Raw genomic sequence first — 27,842 nt, 5'->3', positions numbered from 1 at the left:
AGATAACACACAGCAAATAAGTACATTCTAGTATAGGGGGTAGAAAATAGTAATATGCGTTACAAGAGCGGTATGTTGACGTTTTTATGTTCGAGGAAAAGATTGAAAAAGCGAAACGTAGTTAAGCTTTTTTAATTTCCGAGAACATGAAAACAAACATACCGCTCGTGTATCGTACATTATTTTGTGCGAAGATCGTTTCTACATACCTGAAAGAGGAATTTCTAATTAGTTGCAATGAAATCTCCATCTTGGTTTCTGTTCAATGACGGCAACTTTGGAAAACAAATATATCTATCTTCAACATTGTTCCTATAAAATGTTTTCTGTGTTTACTATACTCCAGCAGGCCGTGATATACGTCTGTCTTTTTTTCCCCCCAGTCTATAAATGCGAACTTAAAACAAACGGTAAGGTTATGTAATGATTTATTTTTCATTTTAATATTTTAACAACATTATTTATATAACATATTGCAGTAATAACATCGGCATCAGGAATCTTGTTGATTTTTTCACTGCTTCCTTAATGTTACTTGCATTACAAATGCAGTTACTTTTGTGGTGTTGTAGAGTTTACTTAATTTTTTAAAATATTTAAAAACAATAATTAACAGTACAATTTAGGTGAAATTGCAGTGGTAAATTTCCAATTTATAATTATTACTATGTTAAACGTCTCTAAAAATAATATGTTAAAAGCCTAAAGCAGTAAAATGAATATGGCGCTTAAGCGGTAAGAAGAGGGAAATTGTTATGTGTGTTACGTTGGGAATACTGAATGTGGTATTTCACACTTACCACGTATTGGTTTTGTGCGGAAAGCAAGCAAATACGCACGATCTCGCACAAACGTAATTTACAGCTTCCCGGTATGAACGTGGAGATGAATTTCTTGTGTTTGTTTTATGTTGTCTCAAGCGTTGGCTTTACGTCACGCTATGTCATCAGGGCGTCCTCGCTAGTTTTAATAAACAAATAATTTATTATCTCAAAAATGGAAGAAGATTTATGAAAAATTGTATGGGCAATTCATGGACTGGGAAGAAGAAAAAAACGCAATTTTCAGAAAATGTATTGATAATCTACTTTGAAGAATTGTCAAAGAAAATGAAATCTCCAACATTATGGACAAACTCTTCGATGTTAAAGTTTACATTAAATATCAAATATCGAATTGATATATCTAAGTACAGAAAATTATTGTATGTCCTGTTAATAATCAGTGGGGTATGATTCATTCTGCATCGAAATGAAAATTTACCAGATAACACACAGCAAATAAGTACATTTTAGTATAGGGGGTAGAAAAAAGACATATACATTATCACTTCGGGGCAGTAGAAATGAAATCTTTGCTCAAATTCTCTGTCATTATACATAAAAACAATTCATGTCTATCACGGAAATGCCTTCTTCTTAATAATATTTTTTCATTATAAAATTTCTTCATCAGAAAACTATTGTTACGCTATAACTATTTACTATATAAATTACAGTAACTGCATTATAAAGAGAACAACATAAATACTTGATCAATGATCAGTGACTTAACCAGCAAAAATCTGTTGATCAAATCTTATGGAAGACTGATCTCCGATCAAATACTGATTGTTCTTTCTGCAACAGAAATAGAACTGATGGCCAATCAAGCCCTCCTTGATCGCCAATCATATTTTGATCGGTGTTTCTGCAACCGGGCCTAAGAAATGATAGGCGATATTAAGAAGACCTGATGACCTTAACTACACCAGAATAAATAAATAAAGATATATGAATCACTTACGGGGATTAAGTGGAAGAAAGAAAATAGGAAATATTAAAGAATGCTGAATTTGCAGTGAAAGACGTATCCTTGGGCAGAAAACAATGAATGAATCACAAGATGACGACACATTATACATTTCTACGAATCAAATAAAACAGTATAAGAATCAACACCAATGAAATTAGGCCAGAAATAACGCATAGCTGCAGTTCGTAACATCCCTGTATAAAATAATGAAACCATTAATGGTCTGGCATTGAAATTAAATAAGAAATCACGTGGATAAAGGCGTCTCTAATTCTGGTAGTATTGGTTACCGTTACCATGCCAACAGCTCCAACCAGAGTTCGTGGATATCTCGCTCCAACTCTCGTTGAACATACAGGGACATCATTTTATTTTTACTTGCATTTTTATTGTACCTGCATTTCTGAATGTACTTCACTCCCACCCCTTCACTAATGTCCTTGCTCCCGTCAGACACACAAACTTACGGTCGCTGTTGTATTCGAAGTCTTCAAGCACTGAAGTAAACACTGCAGTGTATAGTGTGTTTCAGAAATATGGTTGCGTTTTCTATAGAAGAAAGAACCTATATTAATAATATCGTACTACAAAATTATATTCAAGAAACGATAAATTCAATTTCAGAGAATATGATTCAAAATGTTTTTAATATGCGTAAAGAATTGAAGCCTGCATTGTAATGAACGGCAACCATTTTCAGCAACTTGTTTAAAAATTCAGATTAGCTTATTTTGAATTGAGGTGGCTAGAAGCAAAGGAATGCTAGTGACATTTGTAATAACATGAGTTAAGTGCATCCAGTGTAAGTTAAAGTATCTAAAATTTTAGTGGCAAAGGGATATTTTAATCGCATCACACATTAAAATTTAAATAAAAATTTTACTGATTTTACGAAAGGTTAAATATTTAGACCCCATTTTCTCAAAAGTAACTTAAGTGCACTTACAGCCCTTTACTTATGACCCCCTCAACTTAAATGCACTCTCTATATTGTATGTTAACATCAATAATTAATATGCTAAATAAAGTAGACATTACATAACAAACATAGCCGCCTGAAAAGTTGAGTTTTTGAAAAAAAATGTTACTACTCTACTGTATTTTGATAAATTCCGTAAAAGTGATGATCAAATTGAAAATCGTAATATCGTATTTCCCTACAACATAAATGGATACACTACTTTTCTCTCCTCCTATACCTAGTAAAATGATTTGTTTACATATTGCACTAGTAACATCAAACTCCTGTAATGGAAGGGGGCAACAGTGTTTCCGAGTATAGCCAGGTTAATGTTAAAAATGTTGGTAAAAATAAAGTGATGTCCCTGTACTATAGTACAGTTGACTAAAGTTCTACGTTTTTACAATATAAAAAAAGTAAATGTCTCGGATTTCGAACAGACGAACGTGAAGTGCGTAATGCAGTCCGAGTGAGAGTGCTTCGTTTGCGTGCCTATCTCCCGTTTCAGGATGTTTACCTCGAAATATATTGTTCATGTTGTTTGCTTCTGATGTTATGTATAGTAAGAAAAATTCTTACAGAGGAGATACAATAATAGACACGAACCACATTCCTGCGCTTTGTATTTTGAGGGAAGCCGGGAAAAGGAGATATCATCATCATCATCATCATCATCATCATCATCATCATCATCATCATCATCATCATCATCATCATCATCATCAAGATAGGCCAAGTTGACCTGTTTCGTCTCAGAAGTCATCCTCCCATCGCCGGCGAAGTCTTCCATGTCTCTTGATCGTATGGGTTTATATCGCATTGCCTGTTTTGCCGGTCTATTATTCATCATTCTAAGTACCTATATGGCCATGCCAATTTTGTTTATTATTCATGATTTTGTCGTTTAAATGATATATATTCAGCTGATCTCTTATTTCTTCACTTCTCATATGGTCTATGAGAGAGTATCCAGCCACGTATCTTAGAAACTTCATTTCTGCTGTTTCTATAATTCTTCTGTCCTTTCTATTCATTGCCCATATCTCCGAGCCATAAGTCAAAATTAGTACTGCCATAGTTTTGTAGAATTTTAGCATTGTTTCTTTCTGAGTTTTATTTTTTAAGGTTCTCTTGATAGTTCCACATATATTTTGGAATTTATGAACTTTGTTTTTCAGGTCTTCTTCGTAATTGAATGTAACTTCGCAGCCTAATTAATTAAAATGTTGTACCTGTTCTACAATTTTATCATCAATCAATATTTTAGACATTCTCGGGTATTTTCCCTATGATGCCATAACTTACGTTTTAGTTGCCGAGATTGTTAGATTATGTTTTCATTGTTTTTTCCAGCTGAAATGTGGCTAATTGTAAACTATTCTCATTTTCTGCAAAAACAACCTGATCGTCGGCGAACAGTAGGCATATTGTATTTAAAGTTGTTGCGTTGATTTTAAAATTATCTCTTAGCTGATTTTGCCAGTCATCAAATCGCTGTGTCCATATTAATTTTTATTGTTTTTGTGTATTCTTTATCAATGCTGATGGAAAAGGAGATATTCGGTATAGAATTCTGTAATATTGTGAAATCGCAAGAATCGTTTTTCGAATTGAAATAATTTTATTTATGTATGTGTTTTCCATAGTAATTGATTAAATTAAACTATATATATGTATATATACCATATATGATATATATATATATACAGTAATATTATTCACAACACGATAAACCTGAAGTATAGCGAAATGCTTAAAATGTAATGAGATAGTATGTGTCGTCTTCGTGACATTGTTTCTTCGTAATTATGTGTATATAGTGAAGATGGTTTCCTATAATAATTTATTACAAATTAAGTGTTTGGAATATTATTTCACTTATGTTACGTCACCTTACTTTCTACCAACAACGGTAAAGAATGGCTCAGTTATGAACCAATTACTGTAAACTGGGGCTACACCATTGTTAGGTATCATTTCAACACTGAGTCTTCACGGCATTCGGTATGGACTATGGTTGTCATTTCGAACTGGCACCCACGCGTTGTGAGGGCTCTTTTCCCAAGGACACATTTGCCTGACCTTGCAGCTGAGCAATCACCTGTCGTTGAGTGCATCTCGACCCTCCCCCCCATTCCCCTATTCGTTCAGGACTGACGTGAGTCACCTGGTGATGACAAACAGTGACCTCGCATGAAATAAATTCAATGGGATTTATTATTTGCATGGGATGACCAATGATAAGTTTGTGCTACAAGACCCTAACACCAATAGATTAATGGTATCTTCTTTTTTCAAATTTCATGTATTTTCATAGGTGATATCCTGAGAAGATCCGATATTACTGATAAATTTTATTTTCAAGCTACGTAGTAGTGAGAGAATTTGTCTAGGAAACTTAAATCGTCGAGTGACATTTATTAGGACTGCTTTTGAGTGGGACGGGAACTCTAGAATATAAATGAAATTCATAAAATGCTCTTAATAAAAAGTACTTGCATTATTTATTCACAATTAAAATTCTAATGGCCCGTGAACAGTTTCACTGCATACTGAATAATTTTATTTGTTTGTTTATCTCTTTGTTTATTTATTTACTTATTTATTTATTCATTCATTTATTTTCTGTAACAGGCTACAGCCCCAAATTACAATAGACTGTAGAAAATTATACTTTAGTCATGCCATAAAATATAAAAAAATACAAACAAATGAAAAACTAAATACACAGGGTGCGGCATTTAACGTTTCCCATTTTAAGTTGGCGATTCTGTTCACATTGTTGGTAAAACATGTTTGTAAACACAGGGATTCGGTGTAGCAAAGCCTTGGATTTAGTTAGCTACATCCCAACACAGGGATTCGGTGTAGCAAAGCCTTTAGTTAACCATGGAACGTTGGCCGGTGCAACAGCGCATTTTCTGTGTTGAACAGTTTGTTTCAACCAAGTCAATAATTGTTGCTGTCCAGCGCGAGTTTAGGCGGATTTTTGGTGATAATCAACGTGGAGTTGCACCATCACGAAAAATAATCAGTGTGTGGGTGCGTCAGTGGCGTGAAACGAGATCGGTTCAAAACAAAGCTCGAGTTCGTCAGAAAACGGCGCGGACTCCTGATAATGTCGAACGTGTGAGAACGGCTCTGCAGAGAAGTCCGTATCGTTCCGTGCGGCGCAACTGGAACATTCAGTGCCTGTGGTTTCAACAGGATGGAGCCACATCCCATACAGCACGTGTTTCAATGAACACACTTCGTGCTGCTTTCCCTGGACGACTTATCTCCAGGTTAGGTGACATTCAGTGGCCCTCTGTTTCCCCTGATCTCACTGCACCAGACTTCTTTTTGTGGGGGTATCTTAAGAGTAAGGTCTACGGTCGTATCCTTAATGACATCGAGGACCTTAAAACCGCGATTCGTGAAGAAATTGCTGATGTTACACCTGAAACATTGCGGCGAGTAATGGCCGGTATGCAGGGAAGATTGCAACAATGCATTGACGCCAATGGAGGACATCTTAAAGACATTATTTTCAAAACATAAGATATACTGTAATTCCAAGATTATAATGTTTGTAAACTGATTAATTTCTTGTAATTTACTTGTAAACTAAATAAGTTATGGGGGTTTAAATATAGGAAACGTTAAATGCCGCATGTAGATATGGATATACAGTACAGATAATAATTGATTTAGAAAAAGTTAAAAACAGTTTCGGTAACTTTTGAAAACTAAAAACATTCAACATTCGGCTAGGGCAGCGATCTGCTTGATCAACACATTGTTACATAAACTTGCATAATCTATTCGCGATCATTTATTAAAAACACATTTTTTATAATTAATTAATTTATTTATTTATTTTGCTAATTGTAACATAAAATATAATATAAACAGAAAAACTTTAGCTCGCCCCTGAAAGAGTAGAACTCGTGCTCCGGGGCGGATTCCTGAATTAAAATGAATAAGTATATAATACAGTTTGTTTTATGTCTATTACGCAATAAGAATATATAAATTTAAATTTACAATTTTTCAATTTTTTAAAAATCCATACATAACTTTTTAAATTTAATACTAGAACTATTAGAATTGACAAGATTAGGATATTTAAATATAAATTTGTTATATATTCTTGGGCCTAAATTACTACTATGATTAAATACTGTAGCAGTGTTGCATTTTGGTTCAAACAATCTTAAATAATTCATACCTTTTGTTTCATAACTATGAGAATACAATTCAAAATTATTTCGATTTTTATGTATGAATTTTATTAATACAATATAATATTAAATATAGCCCACAATATACAATATTAAATATACAGTATGCAATTAAAAACACAATTGAATTCATTGATACAGCACTGGACCCCCCTTTTTTTTCTAGAATGTTCTGCATTTGCATCTTTTTGGCGCGTCTTGTAATTTCTAATTTGTAATTAAATTGAATACTAGAACCATTAGAATTGACAAGATTAGGATATTTAAATATAAATTTGTTATATATTCTTGGACCTAAATTACTACTATGATTAAATACTGTAGCAGTGTTGTATTTTGGTTCAAACAGTCTTAAAGAATTCGTACCTTTTGTTTCATAACTATGAGAATGCAGTTCAAAATTATTTCGATTTTTATGTATGAAAATTTTATTAATACAATATAATATTAAATATACAATATACAATTAAAAACACAATGGAATTCATTGATACAGCATTGACCCCCTTTTTTCTAGAATGTTCTGCATTTGCCTTTTTTTTTTTTTTTTTTTTTTTTGCGCGCGTCTTGTAATTTCTAGTCGCCCATGGCCCATATAATGATAGTTTTTTTTTTTCGTAAAATTGATAGACAGTGTTATCAAAGCAGTAAATAATTTTATGGCCGCTGAGTTTTTTTTTTCCGTAAAGACGAGCTATTTTCTCTGAACCAAAAACACAACGCCAACGTGGTAATAATTACGTAGTTAATGCTTTGACGTCGAATGCATTTAGGAGAGTTGGCTGCTGTCAGTTTTATACTATACTGCACATACAAAAATTTGTATTATTGCTTCCCTCACATAAAATTGCACCGCACGCCATTGGTTGATACGTATTGCCTAATGATCAACTTACTGTGATTACCTGTCGTATTCAAGGGTTCATTCATTTGTCGCACAGTATCGTGATTGGTCATCACCTCCTACCAAAGACAGCCCTATCGGTGTAATCCAATTGCTTTGCAGAGCTTTTCTCGTGGTTGGCGTACAGTATGGACCTAACCTACCTCCCTAGGTCTGTTCGTTTGCTTTCCTGTCTCCTATTTTTTTTACTTGTCTGCCTATCTGTCCTGCAACGCCTACGTCCTTTTGCCATCTCTTAAGTATGCTTTTGATTGAGTGTTTATCGAATAAAAGTCAAATGCCTTAACGGACAGCTGAAAATACGCTGCTGTGTAGTGATGCGCCTTTCAAGCAAACAATCTCTAGATTTTCAGCAGAGTGGAAAGACTGGTTTTTAAGTTGTCTGTTTCATTATTTCGCCATAACGCCGAGTCTTTCCTTCTATGGCAACTTATCCGTTGTTCCCTCAAGCCACTAATGGTTTGTGCTGATCAGGAACCTTATAAAGTTCTACAAATGAATACTGAACGTGGGATTTGGATTCTGTCTTCACATTCTGACCTTTTGCAACGTACGAGTTTTATTCGACTTTATGTCATCGTGGTACCATGGAAACAGAATTGTCTGTGGATGAACTTCGTAAATGTATCGAATCGGCTCTATGCATGATTGTAACGACCTTGTGATTACTTCTTTCGCATTAGATGGCAGCTTGCAGAACTAAATCCGAGTGCCCGTTTTTTTACACAAATATCAACCGATTTATGTTACCGTACTGTATTTCATTGTTAATACAGGGTGGAAGTGAAATAACCCTGCAGATTGAAAGACACGATAGTGTACACTGAAATGAATATAAAATCTACATTACGTTTTGTGATTAAATGCACGGTTAATTAGAAAATTAAGTTTGAAATTCCAGCAATCCGGCAACATCGTTGCTAACACACTCTACTCGTGATACAGATGTAAGAGGTCAACGAACTCGGTGTGTATCGGCAGATGAGCTGCTCTCTGCAGCGACGTAACTTGTTCGTGCAGGGACTTAAAATTTGAGGTTTTTAAAATTAAATTTACACGAAAACCGTCCACGCTATTGAAATACGCCAGAGAGATAAATTATTCTTTATTAGATTCCTACAGGTAAAGAGATATGTTTGGAAGTAAATCCCGAAAAGACAAAGTATATGATTATGTCTGGTGACCAGAATATTGTAGGAAATGGAAATATAAAAATTGGAAATTTATCCTTTGAAGAGGTGGAAAAATTCAAATACCTGGGAGCAACAGTAACAAATATAAATGATACTCGGGAGGAAATTAAACACAGAATAAATATGGGAAATGCCTGTTATTATTCGGTTGAGAAGCTTTTATCATCAGTCTGCTGTCGAAAAATCTGAAAGTTAGGATTTATAAAACAGTTATATTACCGGTTGTTCTTTATAGTTGTGAAACTTGGACTCTTACTTTGAGAGAGGAACATAGGTTAAGGGTGTTTGAGAATAACGAGCTTAGGAAAATATTTTGGGCTAAGAGGGATGAAGTTACAGGAGAATGGAGAAAGTTACACAACGTAGAACTGCACGCATTGCATTCTTCACCTGACATAATTAGCAACATTAAATCCAGACGTTTGAGATGGGCAGGACATGTAGCACATATGGGAAAATCCAGAAATGCATATAGAGTGTTAGTTGGGAGGCCGGAGGGAAAAAGACCTTTGGGGAGGCCGAGACGTAGATGGGAAGATAATATTAAAATGGATTTGAGGGAGGTGGGATATGATGATAGAGACTGGATTGATCTTGCTCAGAATAGGGACCGATGGCGGGCTTATATGAGGGCGGCAATGAACCTTCGGGTTCCTTAAAAGCCAGTAAGTAAGTATTAGATTCCTATCGATATGGACAAAAATCACGATCCTACTCGCAATAATTACCGAATAAGAGATTGTTAAGCATTTGGAAATGAAATGTTGTGTTGTAGTAGTAGACTATATTTCAACTAGACTGTGACTATAAATTAAGGGTGCTATTCATAGACATTTCGCTAGCCCGAACTACGAGCGTGCTAAATTAGCCCCGGCTATCGTCTGGTTAATTGTACAGGATTCATATCATATCATATCGCTAACACTGGTTTGTGAATAGAAAAAGGTTAGTTCGCTGATCATCCACCGGAAGCCCGCGCTAAGAATGTCTATAAATACGGGCCTAAGACTTTATAGGAATATTAAGTTTTTTTACTTGTTCCATATTCTAGCTGTGAAGCAATGTACGAATACTATGGAATGTTAATAAATACAATACAATACAATACAATAATTGTTCGCTCAAAAAGCCAGGCGAAGACGAAATTGATGAAGGGGCATCAGGATGATAGACGAATCGATTGGTGTGCCTGTTCTAAAGCAATGCTCAACTTTGTAGAGATTATAGGGCACGTTTTAAAACCAGAACGGGCAAGACGCGCACGGCGCGAGCGAGTGCATTGTTTCTGCATCTGATACCGATATTAAAAGACGTCGTGAAGTACAAGAGCAACCCGACGATACGATTCGTGTGCCTAAAAGTAATGCGAAGCTCAAAATAAATCGTAGCATTTTATTTCGCCAGACCACACAGATGTATTCAAGTCTAAAACACTTGCGGCTCTAGGCATCCGATACAGCCTAACCCCGTATTTTTTGTCCTGTCTTGTACATACAGTCGAGAATGTTCCAATTTATTTTGTAATATAAAATAGGCAGCAGGAACAAAATGAGCTTGTTTACCTAGTTCTATCCTTTTATTGAAGACTAGCCGTACCCGTGCGCTCCGCTGCACCCTTTAGAAATAAATTTAAAGTAATTACATCATTAAAATAGGACATTTGATCCAGGGAACATTCGTGTTTAATAGAAAGATAAATCGTTTAATATGTTACTTAATTTAAATTGTATTTAAAATATTAAAATGCGATCATTTTGATCCAGAGACCACTCATTTGGTGCAATGACAATTCCTTTAACATGTTTCTTAATTGTTATTACCAATTATTTTTGGAAAAGCGAAAATTAACAGAAAAATTTTGGCTACAGATTTATTATTATGTTTATATTATATTATGTAAAAAGTGTGTTGATAACGGATGTACTCGAATTAGAAAGTTTTTAATTTGTTGTGGGAGCTCTTGAATCTCAGGAGGAACAGCTTTTAGCCTACAACAGCGCAACATAATCTGCTTGGCTCATTACCCAATTTTTTTGCATTGCATTTATTGCATATATATTTTATGTATTTTAACACGATTCAATTGAGCATAGTTAAAATTTGAATTATAAAATAATGGATTGCTAAGCTACGTACTATTACTGCATACTAAATCAATATACTCTCGTTGTTCGTTAATTCTCTGAGATAAAAATGAATATGTTCATAAACATTATTTTCAGAAATACATGAAATGAATATACAGAATAACCTATCAAGTTTTCTGTGCATAAGAAGCTATTTTAATCTTACCTGTCCTCAATTCACTCACAAGTTATTGTAATAACATTACAGCATTATGTCCATCCAGAGAAACTACACTTTCCAATGGTGAATTAATAATTAATTATACAAATCGGTTAATTTGGCTTCCGATATTACTTCATAAAACACAGAAACATTGTCTGTAGGCTATCTTTCATAGCTTTCGATTGTTGTGTCCAAGGTCCCTTATAGACGAAGTCATTTGTTTTTTATTTCAATACACCGCCTTAGATGGCAGTTATTTTAATTTTAAAACTCATTTATCTCATTAAATATCAGTCCTATCAAAATTTTTCAAAGAATAAAACTTATCAGAAATCATTTTTAAAGAAACTTTTGTTATGTAACATTTTTCACAAAAATCAATAATGAGCGAGATATTTCGATTTATTTAATTCAGGCCCCCTTATAATCCCCCTTTTAAATAACGTATTTTGAATGCCATATAGCCTAAAATCTAAGTTACAACGAACTTAATTTATATTCCAATTTTCATCGAAATCCGTTCAGCCATTATCGCGTGAAAAGGTAACAAACATCCAGACAGACAGACAGACAGACAGACAGGCAGACAGGCATACAAACAAAAATTACAAAAAAGCGATTTTCGGTTTCATGGTGGTTAATTATATATGTTAGGACCAATTATTTTTGGAAAATCGAAAATTACCAGAAAAATTTCGGCTACAGATTTATTATTAGATTGAGCACTGCCGATGGGAATTAATTAAATAATTCAGAGATACACTGGTTACTTGATCAACATAACACAAATTATACCATGAAACAATAGATATAGGATAATGGAACAAAGGGATTATAAGTTGTTCTTCATGGGCGTTTCTTTACCATGAATAGAACATAGGTAGAGACAGTCAAACTTCTTGAATAAAAGGGGCTAAAATTCTTGGTTAAAAAGGATAAAAGTTCTCGAGTGAAAACGAAAATTTCTCGAGTAAACCTGAAATGTTCACCCTGCTTTATTAAATTATTATGTTGCTCAAGATAATTGACAATTATAATTATATATTCAAAGTTTTACGTTGACAACAATTCTAAGAGGCTTAACATTATTTAACATTCAAAGTTGTACACAACCAATAGTTCTAAGTTTGTCATTGTAAGGTTTCTTCTTTTATTTGTTAGCACACACGAGAACTGTGAAAAAAAATCGTTCACAGTCAACATTACAAACTGGAACCCATATAGCTTGGAGTGCTCCGTCCACAAAATCACTGTGATCTTCACTAACGACAGCAAACCTTCTCCCACTGAAAGTCCAGGACTATTTTTAACTACTATGTCCTTCAGTTCACTGTATGCATTTACAGCTACATCAAGTGATAGATTCTTTAAGGTTGACACCTGATCAAAGGGAGGTTTCAAACTGCTTTCAGTTGCATCAAACCGTTTACGAACCATTTCAACTCACACCATCTAGCGCCAGCATTCCAAACCTTGTGCATTTTTTCAAACAGAACGTCTAAACTTTCCAAATTTAGATAATGTATTTATTAATTACTGAAAAATTGCGTCTTTTCGCGAATAACGGAAGAAAATATGCTGAATTCGAGTCATAGGATTTTTGCGATTTTTCGCGAGTGTTTTGCGAGTTGAAACGTGTAATATGATATTTTTTTATGTGAACCATGTTTTAAACTATGTTTATTTGGTTTTTAGGTTATTCGCGATTTTGCGAGTCACGAATTTTGACTGTCTCTAAACATAGGTGTAACTTCCTATGGATTTATATCTTAATGCGATACAGTTGCTCCATAGCGGTGGTACAAATACAGGCTGGGGCATAGGAACCAAGTGTTTTTAAAGTAGTCATGAAACAGTTAGTTTTTGTTTTCAACACATTTTATTCATAGAACAACGTTTGTGAGAACGTACCATTTCAATTATGAGCGGAAAATTACATCTGGCATGTGATGTCCGTCTGTGTTGACGCATTGTTTAAGGCGCTGACGAAAATTCACCTCTATTCTTTCCAAGGGATCTCTGTTGATTTGGGTGATGTGTTGACGTACTGTGTCCTTTAATTCATCTAATATTCGGGGCTTATCCTCGTGAACGCGTGCCTTTAGGTACTCACATAGAAAAAAATCACGTGGACAAGTCAGAGGACCGAGGGAGCCATGGAACATCACCAAATCTCGAAATGAGACGATTGGAAAACAGGAAGCAAAGAACTGCCATTGACGCTCTGGAGATATGCGCCGTGGCCCCATCTTGCTGAAACTACCTATCTTGTATGGGTGTAAATGTAAATCGCCATGCAAAATCCGTCTTATCGTATGATTTCTGATTCCAAGAGCAGCTGAATGTCTTCGAGCAGAGCGGCCTGGGCTGCGCAGTATCGCTTATCTGACTGAAAATTTTCTGGAGTACGCTCTCTGTGTTGGGGGCCGGGCGATTTATTCTTCAGTATTGCGCCTATTTTTTTTCAAGATTTTTTAACCCGAAATAAGATTGTGTCACCCACGGGAACAGAATCATTGCGATTAATATTGAATCTGTAGCAAAACTCACGCCGTATCGAGGTCACCGACTCTCCATTTCTAACAAAACAATCATACGCAAACATGCGTCCACTGCTCCATGATGCCGACTGCAGGTGAAATGCTATGAGCCACGGAATGGACTGTCACATGCCGCACGTCTCTCCCTTTCATAATGACCGAGTACAAGCCATTTAAAAAACACTTGGTTCCCATGCCCCAACCTGTACATACGCACAAATAAATATAAATAATAGTAATATACGTTACAAGAGCGGTATGTTGACGTTTTCATGTTCGAGGAAAAGATTGAAAAAGTGAAACGTAGTTGAGCTTTTTTAATTTCCGAGAACATGAAAACAAACATACCGCTCGTGTATCGTACATTATTTTGTGCGAAGATCGTTTATTACATACTGTACCTGAAAGACAAATTTCTAATTAGTTGCAATGAAATCTCCATCTTGGTTTCTGTTTAATGACGCCAACTTCGGAACACCAAAATATCTTTCTTCAATATTGTTGCTGTAAAATGTTTTCTGTGTTTACTATACTCCAGCAGGCCGTGATATACGTCTGTCTTTTTTTTTCCCCCAGTTTATAAATGCGAACTTAAAACAAACGGTAAGGTTATGTAATGATTTATTTTTCATTTTAATATTTTAACAATATTATTTATATAACATATTGCAGTAATAACATCGGCATCTGGAATCTCATTGATTTTTTCACGGCTTCCTTAATGTTACTTGTATCAGGAATGCAATAAGTTTCGTGGAGTAGTAGACTTTACTTAATTTTTGCAAATATTTAAAAACAATAATTAACATTGCAATTTAGGTGAAATTGCAGTGGTAAGTTTGCAATTTATAATTATTACCAGGGAAAGGATTTATATGTAAATACATATTTACTTATAAAGCTAATATAATTTATATTTTGCATTATCTTTATGTTTCACAATGTGTAGGGTTGAAAAATCCTACTTTTATTTTCCATATTTTTCCATATTTTAGAGTTTAGTACATATTTTCGTTAATTTCCATATATTTTCCATATTTAATATAAAACAGTCCATATTATATTAGGTTTAACAATAAAACAAAACAAAATTCCATTAACTTTTAAAAATACATTTCAACAATAGAGATTTAAACACATGTTCAGTAATCCCTTTAACATCAGAGTTATTTGAAAATTAGCAGTCCTATCAACAATGGGAAAGTAAGTTACAAAACTGTATTAATTTAATTTAAAATTTTTAACAGACTTCAGTTGTGCAGCTCAACAGTTAAATGCCAGTCAGAGTACACATAGGTTCAGTTTTGTAAATCATACTATAAAGACGGTAAATATGCCAAAAGTACGTCATTCAGTCAATTTAAAATCAAAACTAACAAGTTACATTTCAGAATTTAAAGAAGATGGTTTATCAACTGACAATAAAATATTATTTTGTAATTTGTGTCAGTGTGCAGTATCATCTACACAAAAGTTCCTGGTGCAACAACACATTACAACTAGTAAACATCAGGCCAACAAACAACTAAATTCCAAGCAGAGACAATTGTTTTTAACACAACCAACAACATCGAATGTAAGATCTGAGTTTAACATCGACCTGTGCCGTTCTCTCATCTCTGCTGATATTCCTCTCTACAAACTAAAGAATAAGGTCTTCAGGGAATTCCTTGAAAAATATACTCAACATACAATCCCGGATGAGTCAACACTTAGGAAGACGTATGCTCCATCCATCTACGATGAGACAATACAGAAGATAAGAGATGAAATTAAAGATAGTTCAATTTGGGTTTCCATTGATGAGACTCCCGACAAAGAAGGTAGACTTGTGGTAATGTAGTTATCGGTTTGTTAAGTGAACAATATTCTGAACGAATTCTTTTACATTGTGATGTTCTAGAAAAGTGCAATAACAAAACTATAGTTAAACTGTTCAACGAAGCTATGGGTATCCTGTGGCCAAAGGGTATTATGTACGATAATGTGTTATTCTTTATTAGCGATGCTGCCCCTTATATGGTCAAAGCTGGACAAGCATTATCTGTTGTATATCCTAAATTGACTCATTTTACTTGTGTGGCGCATGCATTTCATCGTGTGGCAGAAGTGGTCAGAGACAATTTCCCTAAAGTAGATTTGTTGATTTCATCAGTGAAAAAAGTATTTCTCAAAGCTCCCAGTAGAGTTAACGTGTTGAAAGAAATGTACCCTGAAATTCCATTGCCACCAAAGCCAATTTTAACTAGATGGGGTACATGGCTAGAAGCAGTTGAATATTATGCCGAACATATAGACTCTATTAACAATGTTCTCCTTGCATTGGACTCTGAAGATGCAGTCTCAATTGATACTGCGAAAACAGTTACCTGTGACATAAGTGTGAAGAATGACTTAGCTCACATTCAGCATACATTTTCATGCATCATAAAAACGCTCAAAAGTCTCCAAAATAGGCACCTTTCACTATCTGAAAGTTTTGAAATTATAAATAGTACTGTGGAACAACTGAATCGTGGTAGAGGTAAAGTTGCAGATGCAGTAAGAGCTAAGGTGGACACTGTACTTTCAAAAAACCCTGGATATGAAGAACTACAAAAGGTTGTTGCTGTGATGAGTGGTGAATCAACAGTGAAGATTAACTTGGACTTATCCCCAGCAGACATTGTGAAATTGAATTATGTACCAGTTACTTCTTGTGACGTCGAACGCTCTTTTAGTCAGTATAAATCTATCCTCAGAGACAATAGAAGAAGATTCACTTTTCAGCACTTGAAAGAAATGTTTGTAACCTATTGTTATGGTAACAGACAATAAAAATTGTGTTTTGTTGAAACTACATTGGAAGATAAGGTACGTCCATTATATTTTTTGTTTAGTTTGATTAAAATGTACCAATATTTAACGTACATAGTCATTTTTTTATAATTTTAAGTCCATATTTAATTCCATATTTTGGTAAAAATCCATATTTAATTCCATATTTTGGTAAAAATAACTACATATATATTTACATATTTCATATATTTTTAGTCCATATAAATCCGTTCCCTGATTATTACTATGTTAAACGTTTCTAAAAATAACATGTTAAAAGCCTAAAGCAGTAAAATGAATGTCGCGCTTAAGCGGTAAGAAGAGGGAAATTGTTATGTGTGTTAGGTTGGGAATACTGAATGTGGTATTCCACACTTACCGCGTATTGGTTCTGTGCGGAAAACAAGCAAATACTTCTATGCGGCTATATGGCATTATTTCATTTTACTCGTAGGAGTGTTCTATTTGCTGTCATGACGTAGTGCTTAGTTACCATAGAGAACTTATTGTGCTTATTTTGTAAGAATATACAGCAATAACAAACGCATGAACTAAAAATGCATTACAGAAACTTCAGGAAATTGCGTTAACTTTCTCATGCACATTGCATGTTACATGCAAATCACTCGTTTGTGGTTTTATAGTAAACTGAGAATAGGTATCTTATTAAAGAAGCACCAACCTCGCATTTCTCTTCGCTTCGATGAGGCAAGACTGTCATATAAAAGGAATGCAACCGATTTAATGAAACTTGTACAGAATCGAACGCAAGCTTTTTCAGTCTCGAGCATCTCTTGAACTCTTCATCTCCCAGGACGACTCGTTTCCATGGTGTAAAGCGGCCAAACAACATCCAGTTAGACTTATTTAAAGAAACAGTGTAGGCCTATATATAGCGTTCTGGTGTTAATGAAGGTATCCTATTTCCCCCCTCTCCATTTATAAAATAATTTATAACGCATTTCCTCCCTGCTGTGTTTCAAAAGCTGGAAAACTTGAAAGGGGGAACGCAACAAATATTATATATATATATATATATTTCAGGATTAAAAAGGCTTATGTTCTTTATAAGACATACATAATATTGATCAACGTATTGCATTATGGAATTGAAGGATAGCGAATTACAAAATTGATGCTCCATTATAAACTAAAAAGATTAGGAAATGTTAGAAGTAGGGCTCTAATTTTGATATAAGTTATATAAACTGCCAGTACTGAACTAAATTGTCAGAATATATTTTTAGTTGGTTCTTTAACGAACCCTGTATCAACTACTAGGTTATTTAGCTTCGATGGAGTTGGTGATACCGATATGGTGTTTGGCGAGACTCGCTTTGTGATTGCTTGCCATTTGTGTTGTGTATCTAACCACCCCATACAACACAAACATGCTGCATTCAGGACAATGGTACACAGATTACTCAACATACCCATGAACCAACAACACTACAATGAAGAAGTGAACACAATCAAATTCATAGCACAAGAAAACGGATACAATCCAAACATAATAGACAACATCATAAGGAAGACAAAACAAAAACCTAACAAACACATAAATACACAAAACACAACACAAACACAAGAACGCAAGAAATACATCACACTAACATATGAAAACAAAAACACACATAAGATCGCATCTTCATTCAGAAAACAGAAATACAACATAACATACAGAACAGAAAACACACTACAAAGACATCTCAACACACAAAAAACACAAACAAATAAATACGACCACACAGGTGTATACAAACTCACATGTAATAGTTGCGACACGTTCTACATAGGACTGACAGGCAAATCATTCCAAACTCGCTACAAAGAACACATTAAAACTATAACCAGAGGACACAACACATCTACATACGCCGATCACATAACCAATGCCAACCATACATACAATAACATAAATACGAACATGGAAATCCTACACACACAACCCAAGAACCAAAAACTCAACACACTAGAACAATACGAAATATACAAACACACTAAAACACACCCTGATCAAATCCTCAACACACAGATCAATTTCAGTACACACACACTATTCGACTCCACAATCCAACACATTCCAACAATAAAACACACCCTCCTAACAGGCAGAGAAGTTCGAGATGACGCCGCGATCTAGTAGGCTCTGATGATGGTGCGTGATGCACTGAAACAGCTGTAAGCCGGACGAATATTACATATTTAACACGAGTAAGTCCAATAGTTCATCAATTAATTATATTCAAGTGTTAAAAGTGGTGTACGCAAGATTCAAAACTGGATACAGCGCCATGTTGTGAATATAGACTACCACGCTGGCAGCTGATGTGATTGACGTTAGATGCCTGACGTTAAAACATTGACAATTTACACTAAAGTAAAAAAAAAAAAAAGAAAAAAAAATCGGCAGAGAATGAAAGACGAAACGTATCAATGCTAACATTATGTGCACAATAAATGTCACCAAGAGATCTATTCAGCACTCACCACGTGGGAACTGTAAGTTTTGCAACTGAACCGTTGTTACCATAGCAACAGGCCTACCAAGCTAATGTTATGTCACATCTTAAAAAAACAGGTAGGCTATATCTGGATTTATTTTCTCGTTCACATTTCAGATCAAGTCAAGAAGTTCCCTTCGTACTCCGGTTACACATCTTGCATATACGAAGGTTAGGTTAGTTTAGGTTTTTATTAACCAAGTTTGTGCATGTACAGTTTGATCTCACAGCCAAGTTCTTCCTGTCGCGAGCCGTACGTCATAATATCTGCTGGAAACAGAACTGAGGGGCTACTTGTTGAAAGGCTTCAGCGATAGATATTCTGTTGCCTTTGCATTGCTTAGTATTCGAACACCGGTCTATAGCTATTACACCTTTCACTTCTTCACTTTTATGTTACATAATTTTGTTGTATCAACTGTAAATGTACTATCATTTAGCATGGTATTACATTTAGTTCATTACTCCGTGTTATGGAGATACTGTTTTACTCGTTTCCTGTTTATTTATGGAGATATTGAAATGTAAACTGCGGTACTTTCGAGGCGTGATTGATAATTTATAGTTATTTATTTAACGTCCCTTTTTCACTAGAAAGGCTTTCAGAATGCTTATTATAGTTGAACAACGATCGAGAAAGCAAGATTAACAGCGCCCGCAAAACTGAAAACCCGCACGATAGTCGTCGTTGGCTGCTTTTGAGTGAATCAAGCGAATCAAGACGTCGGGAATGGTCAACTCACGAATGTCAAATAGCCTTGAATCGTCACAGTTGTTTATACAAGACTGAACTTTTATCTGTTTTGGCTATGTACAGTGCGTTCGCTTCCCCCTGCAGCCGGCCAGCAAGCGCGGAGCATTAGTTAGCGACGTGTATCAATCCTCAAGCTTATCCTACTCATTTATTGTTATCACTTGAGTACTAACCTTGTTACAAAAGATGCTGAAAGTGGTGTCCATCTGCACTGATGCATTCTTGACATCTTCTGATAAAATTGTGACTGCTCACGGAAACCACCACGCGTGGCCTTGAGGCGTTTTTTTAAAGCGCTTCAGTAAAGCAAACTGATTGTTGAAAAGGAACGCAATTAGGTCAGCTGACTGCAAAATGATGGACAGCTGTTGAGTGATTCTTAAGCACGGGTAGCAGCACGTTGGTAGGCTATATTATTGCTGCTCGCGTGCTTGCTGTTCATCGCCCGGCCGCAGGGGGAAGCGAACGCACTGTATAAACAATCAAGTAGCCTGTTTGAAACATCATATCTACCTTTCAGTGTATAATCGTCCCCCAGTCTATTTAATTACTAGGTCCTTATTAAAAGGTTAGGATTTTTTTTATTGAGATCAAGTGTACAATCCCAAGTAAAAAACATATTAACGCTTTATTTAACGTTATGTTTCATATTTCATAGAAATGCAAATTTATGTGGGATTTTTTTCTACAGGGTGGGGCATAGGAACCAAGTGTTTTTAAAATAATCATAAAATAGTTAGTTTTTGTTTTCAACACAATTTATTGGTAGAACAACATTTGTGGGAATATACCATTTCAATTATGAGCGGAAAATTACATCTGGCATGTGATGTCCGTCTGCGTTGACGCATTGTTGAAGGCGCTGACGAAAATTGACCTCTACTCTTTCCAGGAGATCTCAGTTGATTTGGGTGATGTGTTGACGTATTGCGTCCTTCAGTTCATCTAATATTCTGTTAACGGCTCCATTAATGTGGAAATGGGCTTCATCACTCATTGCAACTATCGTGTTTTCATAGTGCTTGTGGAGTGCAAGCATTTCCTGTGCGAAATTCACTGTTGGGGGTAAACCCTTACATAGAATTTCTGCAACCACCCATCTTGTATGGAATGTTAAATGTTATGTTTTATTTAACGACGCTCGCAACTGCAGAGGTTATATCAGCGTCGCCGGATGTGCCGGAATTTTGTCCCGCAGGAGTTCTTTTACATGCCAGTAAATCTACTGACATGAGCCTGTCGCATTTAAGCACACTTAAATGCCATCGACCTGGCCCGGGATCGAACCCGCAACCTTGGGCGTAGAAGGCCAGCGCTATACCAACTCGCCAACCAGGTCGACTCTTGTATGGATGTAAATGTAAATCGTCATGCAAAATCCGTCTTACTATACGATTGCTGATTCCAAGTGCAGCTGAATGTCTACGAACAGAGGAGTCTGGGCTGCGCAGTGTCGCTTGTCAACATTTTCTGGAGTACGCACTCTGCGTTGGGGGCCAGGCGGTTTATTCTTCAGTATTGCGCCTTTTGTTCAAAAATTGTTAACCCAACATAGGGTTGTGTCACGCACGAGAACAGAATCATTGCTATTAATATTGAATCTGTAGCAAAACTCACGCCGTACCGCCGTCACCGACTCGCCATTCCTAACAAAAGAATCATATGCAAACATGTGCCCCCTGCTCCATGATGCCGACTGCAGGTGAAATGCTATGAGCCACGGAATGGAATCTCACATGCCGCACGTCTCTCCCTTTCATAATTACCGAGTACAAGCCATTCCAAAAACACTTGGTTCCCATGCCCCACCTTGTATTTATATAACCATAGGTAATATCTGATAATAGAACAAGATAACTATAATACTGTTTTGTTTTGTCTTTTTGTGTCAATTAAACATCTCTACTGTTATTTATTTCATTGATGTATGTTATTCAAAGTTACGAAATCTTTCCACTCCGACCAAAAGCTGTTTCGAGAATGATGAGCAAGACTCGAAGCGCACGAGAGTTACGAGACGAGAATCGAAAGACAAGTGCAACGAACACAACGAGCGAGAGCGGCAGATAGTTTTGTTCATCTCTAGTACTGATGCCTGTGCGATCACTCCTTTGTGTTGTATTCGCGAGTTCTGTAATATTAATACACACATACGACAGACTTTGAATCGTAGTGAAAAATTTGTTATGAGCTGGTATTAATTTTGGAATGTAGCTTCATGTGAAGAGAAAATATAAGGCGCGTCCAAAAAGTGAGTTTCCCCGAGGCCGTTTACAGAAAGGAAACACGATCTTATGGAAAGATTGATTGGAACAGGTGCAAGAATTGTTGATCTTTTTTTCAACATAGATCCCCAAAGGAATTGAGACTTTGTTATACCGTGGGATCAACGAAGAGATGCAGACGGTTGTCACACACTGATTCCGATCCCCAAGGTATGACAAATGTCTCAATTTTGGTGCGGAATATGATGAAAGAAAAGTTCCACATTCTTAAAGCACAACACAGCGAGATCTTTTCGTTCGGTAGGTTATTTCTAGAGGTCGATATTATGCAATTATTCTACTCCTATATACCTAGCTAAGAGAAAAACAGATGCTTGGATACTTTCCTTTCGTCATTTTGTAGAAACACTGTACCATCAAAGACTTTACCCTGGTTAAATGAGGAGTCAGCTAACCATGTATAACTTAAGTAACCGGTGAATGGTGCACAGAAGCATCCATACCTCTGCAAAGATAATAGTCAACGTCTAAAAACGACTGCTCTTAAGGCCCGCTCCCACTTAGCGGAATCGAACCGAACCGAATCTAAACGAAAAGTCTGCTGCCACTCACATCAAGTGGAATCGAACAGAACAGTACTTTTGTGTTTTGTGTTTTGTCATACGAAAAAAGGATAATTCTGCACAATATTTATTAATTTTTCTTCGTTCATATTAAATTGTGATTTTTGTATATGTACTATTTCAGCAATAACTTTCAATAGTAAACAAATTAAGCCGTCAAGAATGGATGTGGTTCATTTGTTTTTTTTTTTTTTTCACGAAGGCTTACGAGAACTTACGATCATACCCGAAACAAGAAATTATGTTCCGGCAGTGGAATAAATATTCTAGCTCCTGAATTCTGTTCTGTTCGATTCGATTCGACGCGTCGCTTTCTGCTATCTTCCATTTAAATACATTGTGAAGAGAAATTATGTTCGATTCGATTCCGCTAAGTGGGAGCGGGCCTTTATTCAACTGCCGGAACAGAATTTCTCATTCGGGTATGATCGTAAGTTCTCGTGAAGCCTTCGTGAAAAAACAAATGAACGACATCCATTCTTGACGGCTTAATTTGTTTGTTTACTATTGAAAGTTATTGCTGAAATAATACGTATACAAAAATCACAATTTAATATGAACGAAGAAAAATTAATAAATCTTGTGCAAAATTATCCTCTTTTGTATGACGAAACACAAAAATACTGTTCGGTTCGATTCCACTAGTTGTGAGCGGCAGCAGACTTTTGTTTCTTTTCGATCCGGTTCGATTCCGCTAAGTGGGAGCGGGCCTTAAAGGCCCATTCACAATGAAAATTAAACATAACCGTAACATAAACACAGAAGTTTGCGCCCAGGCTACCAAATGGGATCATTCACAATGATTCACATAAACATTGACATAAACATTACCGTAAGACGTTAACATGAAAGTTTGCAAACTCCAAACTTTCATGCTTATGCTTACGTGATTTGCAAACAGAACACAATCGTGGAGCGCTGAAGTATACGACAGAATATGAGGAAATGGCGTCGTTGTTATGTTTCCATGGTTACCAAGTATGTTTGCGGTTATATTTATGTTCCCATCGTGAATGATGGTATGGCTTCTTGATTTTACCGTAACGTTTACATTCTTAAGTTAACGCTTACGTTATGTTTAATTTTCATTGTGAATGAGCCTTTACTCTGTTCTACATCGAAACGAACGTATCATATATTTTCGCGCTGCATTTGTTTGCTTTTGGGCGCTGTTGTTTGCAGGTTGCTTTTCTTTGTTTTTCAGTGTTAGGTTAAAATCGTACAAAATGGAAAACTGAAAGCGAAAATGTTTATATTCCAATGTGAGTCTTAAGCAGTGGCGGTGCGTCAATAAGAGCACAAGAGCACGTGAACACCTTGTTTCCATTAATGCACTACTAGTTTTATTATTTGATACCGTATTGACGTAGTGGGGATGTATAATATCAGAATCGAGTATTTTAAACTTCCCGCATCTTGCATAAACTTCTTATGTAAACTTGGCAGCATCCGTTCACGTACAAGCCGTGCTCTTTTCGAGATGGTTACAGGAATTTCACGCATGCGTGGGAGAAAATTGTCTTTAGCTGGCCGCTTATGACTCGTCAAGAGCACAAAGCGTTAAGTGAACATGATGAGTATCTATCCTACAGATGTCAGGTGCATCGGTGCCTATCGTTCACGTGCTATATCTCGAGGAGGAAATTTAAAAGCCTGTAGATGTCAGCATCTGACTGTAGGAACGTTTACTTTACGTAGATGTGTGTACAGTGCTGCTACGAGAGTGTAGTTTGTGAATTACTATACTTCAGTGTCGGCATAATAGCATAGTTTGATTTTCAAACACGTGCTGGCTGACTGTGGTGGTGATATGAATTTAAGTACCGGTATCTGTATGGTAGTGTATAATACGAGTATTTAAGAATAATATTTACTGGCATGTATTTATAGCAATCAATCTATGCGAATGGGATTACAGTACTGGTATAGGCTATAGTGTATCAGTGTGTTGTGAATCAAAATATATTACTGAACACACGCGTTTGTAAATAACGGGACTGTGGTATGTATTCATTATTAACAAACGTGAACAATGAACTCTGTTCAATGAAATTTGGAACAGTAAAGAACTGGGTAAACTGGCTTACCAGGAAAAATTGGAAATAGAAAGACTGAGTTTCATTATTATTACTATTATTATTATTATTATTATTATTATTATTATTATTACTCTTATTATTATTATTATTATTATTATTATTATTATTATTATTATTATTATTATATGTCGTTTTGAATTTATGTACGGTTTTTTCGATAGTGAAACATTGGAATTATGACATTTCATATTAGACTAAACGTTCAATTTCAAATTCTCTTCGATTTTGGAACCAAAAAATTGTGAACACACATAATATTTTATCACGAGCCGCCACTGGTCTTAAGTATAGATAGACTTCATTACTAGATTTAAATATGGAGAATCTTTAATATGTAATATTAAAAGAAAAGATGATATATCGATAAAGGAAAAAATAAAAAATTAAAAAAAATATTAATAGAAATTTGTGTACAATCCAGGGCCCCAATTATATCAGAAAACTTTTCAATATTCTAAGATCTATCCATAATCTCTCTTCGTTCAATCTGCGACGTAGGAAAAGAGATACTCGTGTGTTTCCTCTTGAAATAGGTACTGATATAATCAGTTGCATAGAATCATAATGTAAGCAGCCGATTCATGGGAGAAATAGGACTGTATGTGATTATTCCAAATGATTCGTTTGTTGCAGCAGAAATGACACGGTAGATTTTACAAATCTGGTTTTTCAGTAAAGCTGACTTGAATAATATAAGTCACACAGTAAGTGTGCACTCAATGTTGAGCTCTGAGGATCTGTCAACTCACTTCATGCATATGTATATACACTTTTTGCTGGTTGAGTGGAAGAGAAGGCCTTACGGCCTTAACTCTGCCAGCTAAAATAAATCATTATTATTATTATTATTATTATTATTATTATTATTATTATTATTATTATTATTATTATTATTGATGTATGTGGATAAAAGAGGAAAATTGAGCCTAGGTCTTGTATAGTTCCCCGGATAGCTCTGTCGGTAGAGCGTTGGCGCGCTCAGCCGAAGGTCCCGGGTTCGATACCCTGCCCTGGAATAATTTTTCCCTTGAAATTATTCATGGTAGATTTTGATAAACAAAATTCCTCCTGAAATTTTCTTCGTAAGAATTCTCTTTCTACTAATGAAACTTCATGCTCATCATCATTCCTATCAGAGTACAATAATAATTGTCTTCGAAATAATCAGCTGTGAATCTGGCCTCCATTTTGTATTACTAGGCCCATTGATCACTGATTATCTCCTTTAGCCGCTCGAATATGGCCAGTTAGAGATTTTTCCCTTGAAATTATTCATGGTAGAGTTTGATAAACAAAATTCCTCCTGAAATTTTCTTCGTAAGAATTTTCTTTCTACTAATGAAACTTCATGCTCTTCATCATTCCTTTCAGAGAACAATAATAATTGTCTTCGAAATAATCAGCTGTGAATCTGGCCTCCATTTTGTATTACTAGGCCCATTGATCACTGATTATCTCCTTTAGCCGCTCGAATATGGCCAGTTAGAGATTTTTCCCTTGAAATTATTCATGGTAGAGTTTGATAAACAAAACTCCTCCTGAAATTTTCTTCGTAAGAATTCTCTTTCTACTAATGAAACTTCATGCTCATCATCATTCCTATCAGAAAACAATAATAATTGTCTTCGAAATAATCAGCTGTGGATCTGGCCGCCATTTTGTATTACTAGGCCCATTGATCACTGTTTATCTCCTTTAACCGCTCGAATATGGCGAGTTAGAGATTACCGCAGTTAACTTTCTGTTCAAGTCCTAACAGAATTTGATGCAGCGTAAAAATGCTTAATCAGGGTTAGGTGATAATTTTAACTGGTCATTATACTAACCGACGTTGATGATGCACGTGGCCACAGACCTTCCGAAAACTAAACTAGCACGCGTCCCTACAAAACACAGCTGAAATCTGTATTGAAGTAAGCACGAAGTTAAATAACTGGTTTGCTGAGTGGTATAACAACCAGGAATTTGATAAATTATAAGAGGTGTATGGCTAAGCCAAGCATCTCATCCATATGCGTAACTGGTTTAATAGCGTTCATAAAACCACGGACGGCATTCCTTTCCTGACCGCAGTATTATGTCATAAGTTCACTGCACTTCGTTTCAGCGGTTCTGAAGTTAGCAGTAATGATGCCTAACTTTCGAATCCCCATCTACCACACAGTATGCCTTAAGGGCAGACCATTCTTGTGTAATCTGTCTACACACTTCAACTGATTTTAGGTGCTTTCGCGACCATATGCGACAAGAGTCTTATGTCACATGCCCTCACTTCGTTCGTCCACCCACCCACCCACCCAATGGTGGTCTACCTATATATCGTCCTATTACTAGCAAAGCCGATTAGGTCCATTTTTTGTGTAAAATAAGTTAAGTACAGTCTCCGACTTTCTTTGCGTGCTCTGTATTTTACTGAAATGAAATAAGTCCGAAATGTTGCATGCAGGCAACAAACCAGTTACTTTATTTGAAGAATTTATTATGACTTTTCGTGCATTAGTAAAGTTTTAATTCCTGTTTTTACAAAACTTGCATTACTGGTCTTAACTGGTTTTACTAGTAATATGGCGATAAATAAATTATACGTTTATATGTGAGTGATAGCTATATGACCGGATGTCAATGCTGTCATTCAACATTGTAACACACTCCAGCCAAGTAAATAAATATATATAAGTAAATAAATAAATACACAATACGCGTACTGCAGTTGAAGAGAATCGGAACATGGCAAAACCTAAACCCGTGAAGAAATACTAATACCAAAGGAAATGGGAATATGATTATTGTTGTTGAAGAAGAATTGCTTGTGTACTGTGTCCCATCCAATTTATTTCTACTCGTCATTTCAATATTACACCACATTTCAACAAAGCCCATATTAAGAATTATGGAATGCACAAATTTTCGGGTAAG

At 35.6% G+C, this 27,842-nt stretch overlaps 2 protein-coding genes across 3 annotated transcripts in view; one reads left to right on the top strand and one right to left on the bottom strand.

Moving 5' to 3' along the window:
* Brf (Brf RNA polymerase III subunit) overlaps window positions 1–27,842 on the top strand; it is a 234,259-nt gene that overhangs the window by 83,879 nt on the left and 122,538 nt on the right. The window lies entirely within an intron of this gene.
* Window positions 1–27,842, bottom strand: part of lute (BTB/POZ domain containing protein 3 lute) — a 111,892-nt gene that overhangs the window by 52,151 nt on the left and 31,899 nt on the right. The window lies entirely within an intron of this gene.

Source organism: Periplaneta americana, chromosome 5 (assembly GCF_040183065.1).
Source record: "Periplaneta americana isolate PAMFEO1 chromosome 5, P.americana_PAMFEO1_priV1, whole genome shotgun sequence".
Classification (NCBI taxonomy): Eukaryota; Metazoa; Arthropoda; class Insecta; order Blattodea; family Blattidae; genus Periplaneta; species Periplaneta americana.
This window is presented reverse-complemented; position numbering and strand designations above follow the sequence as displayed.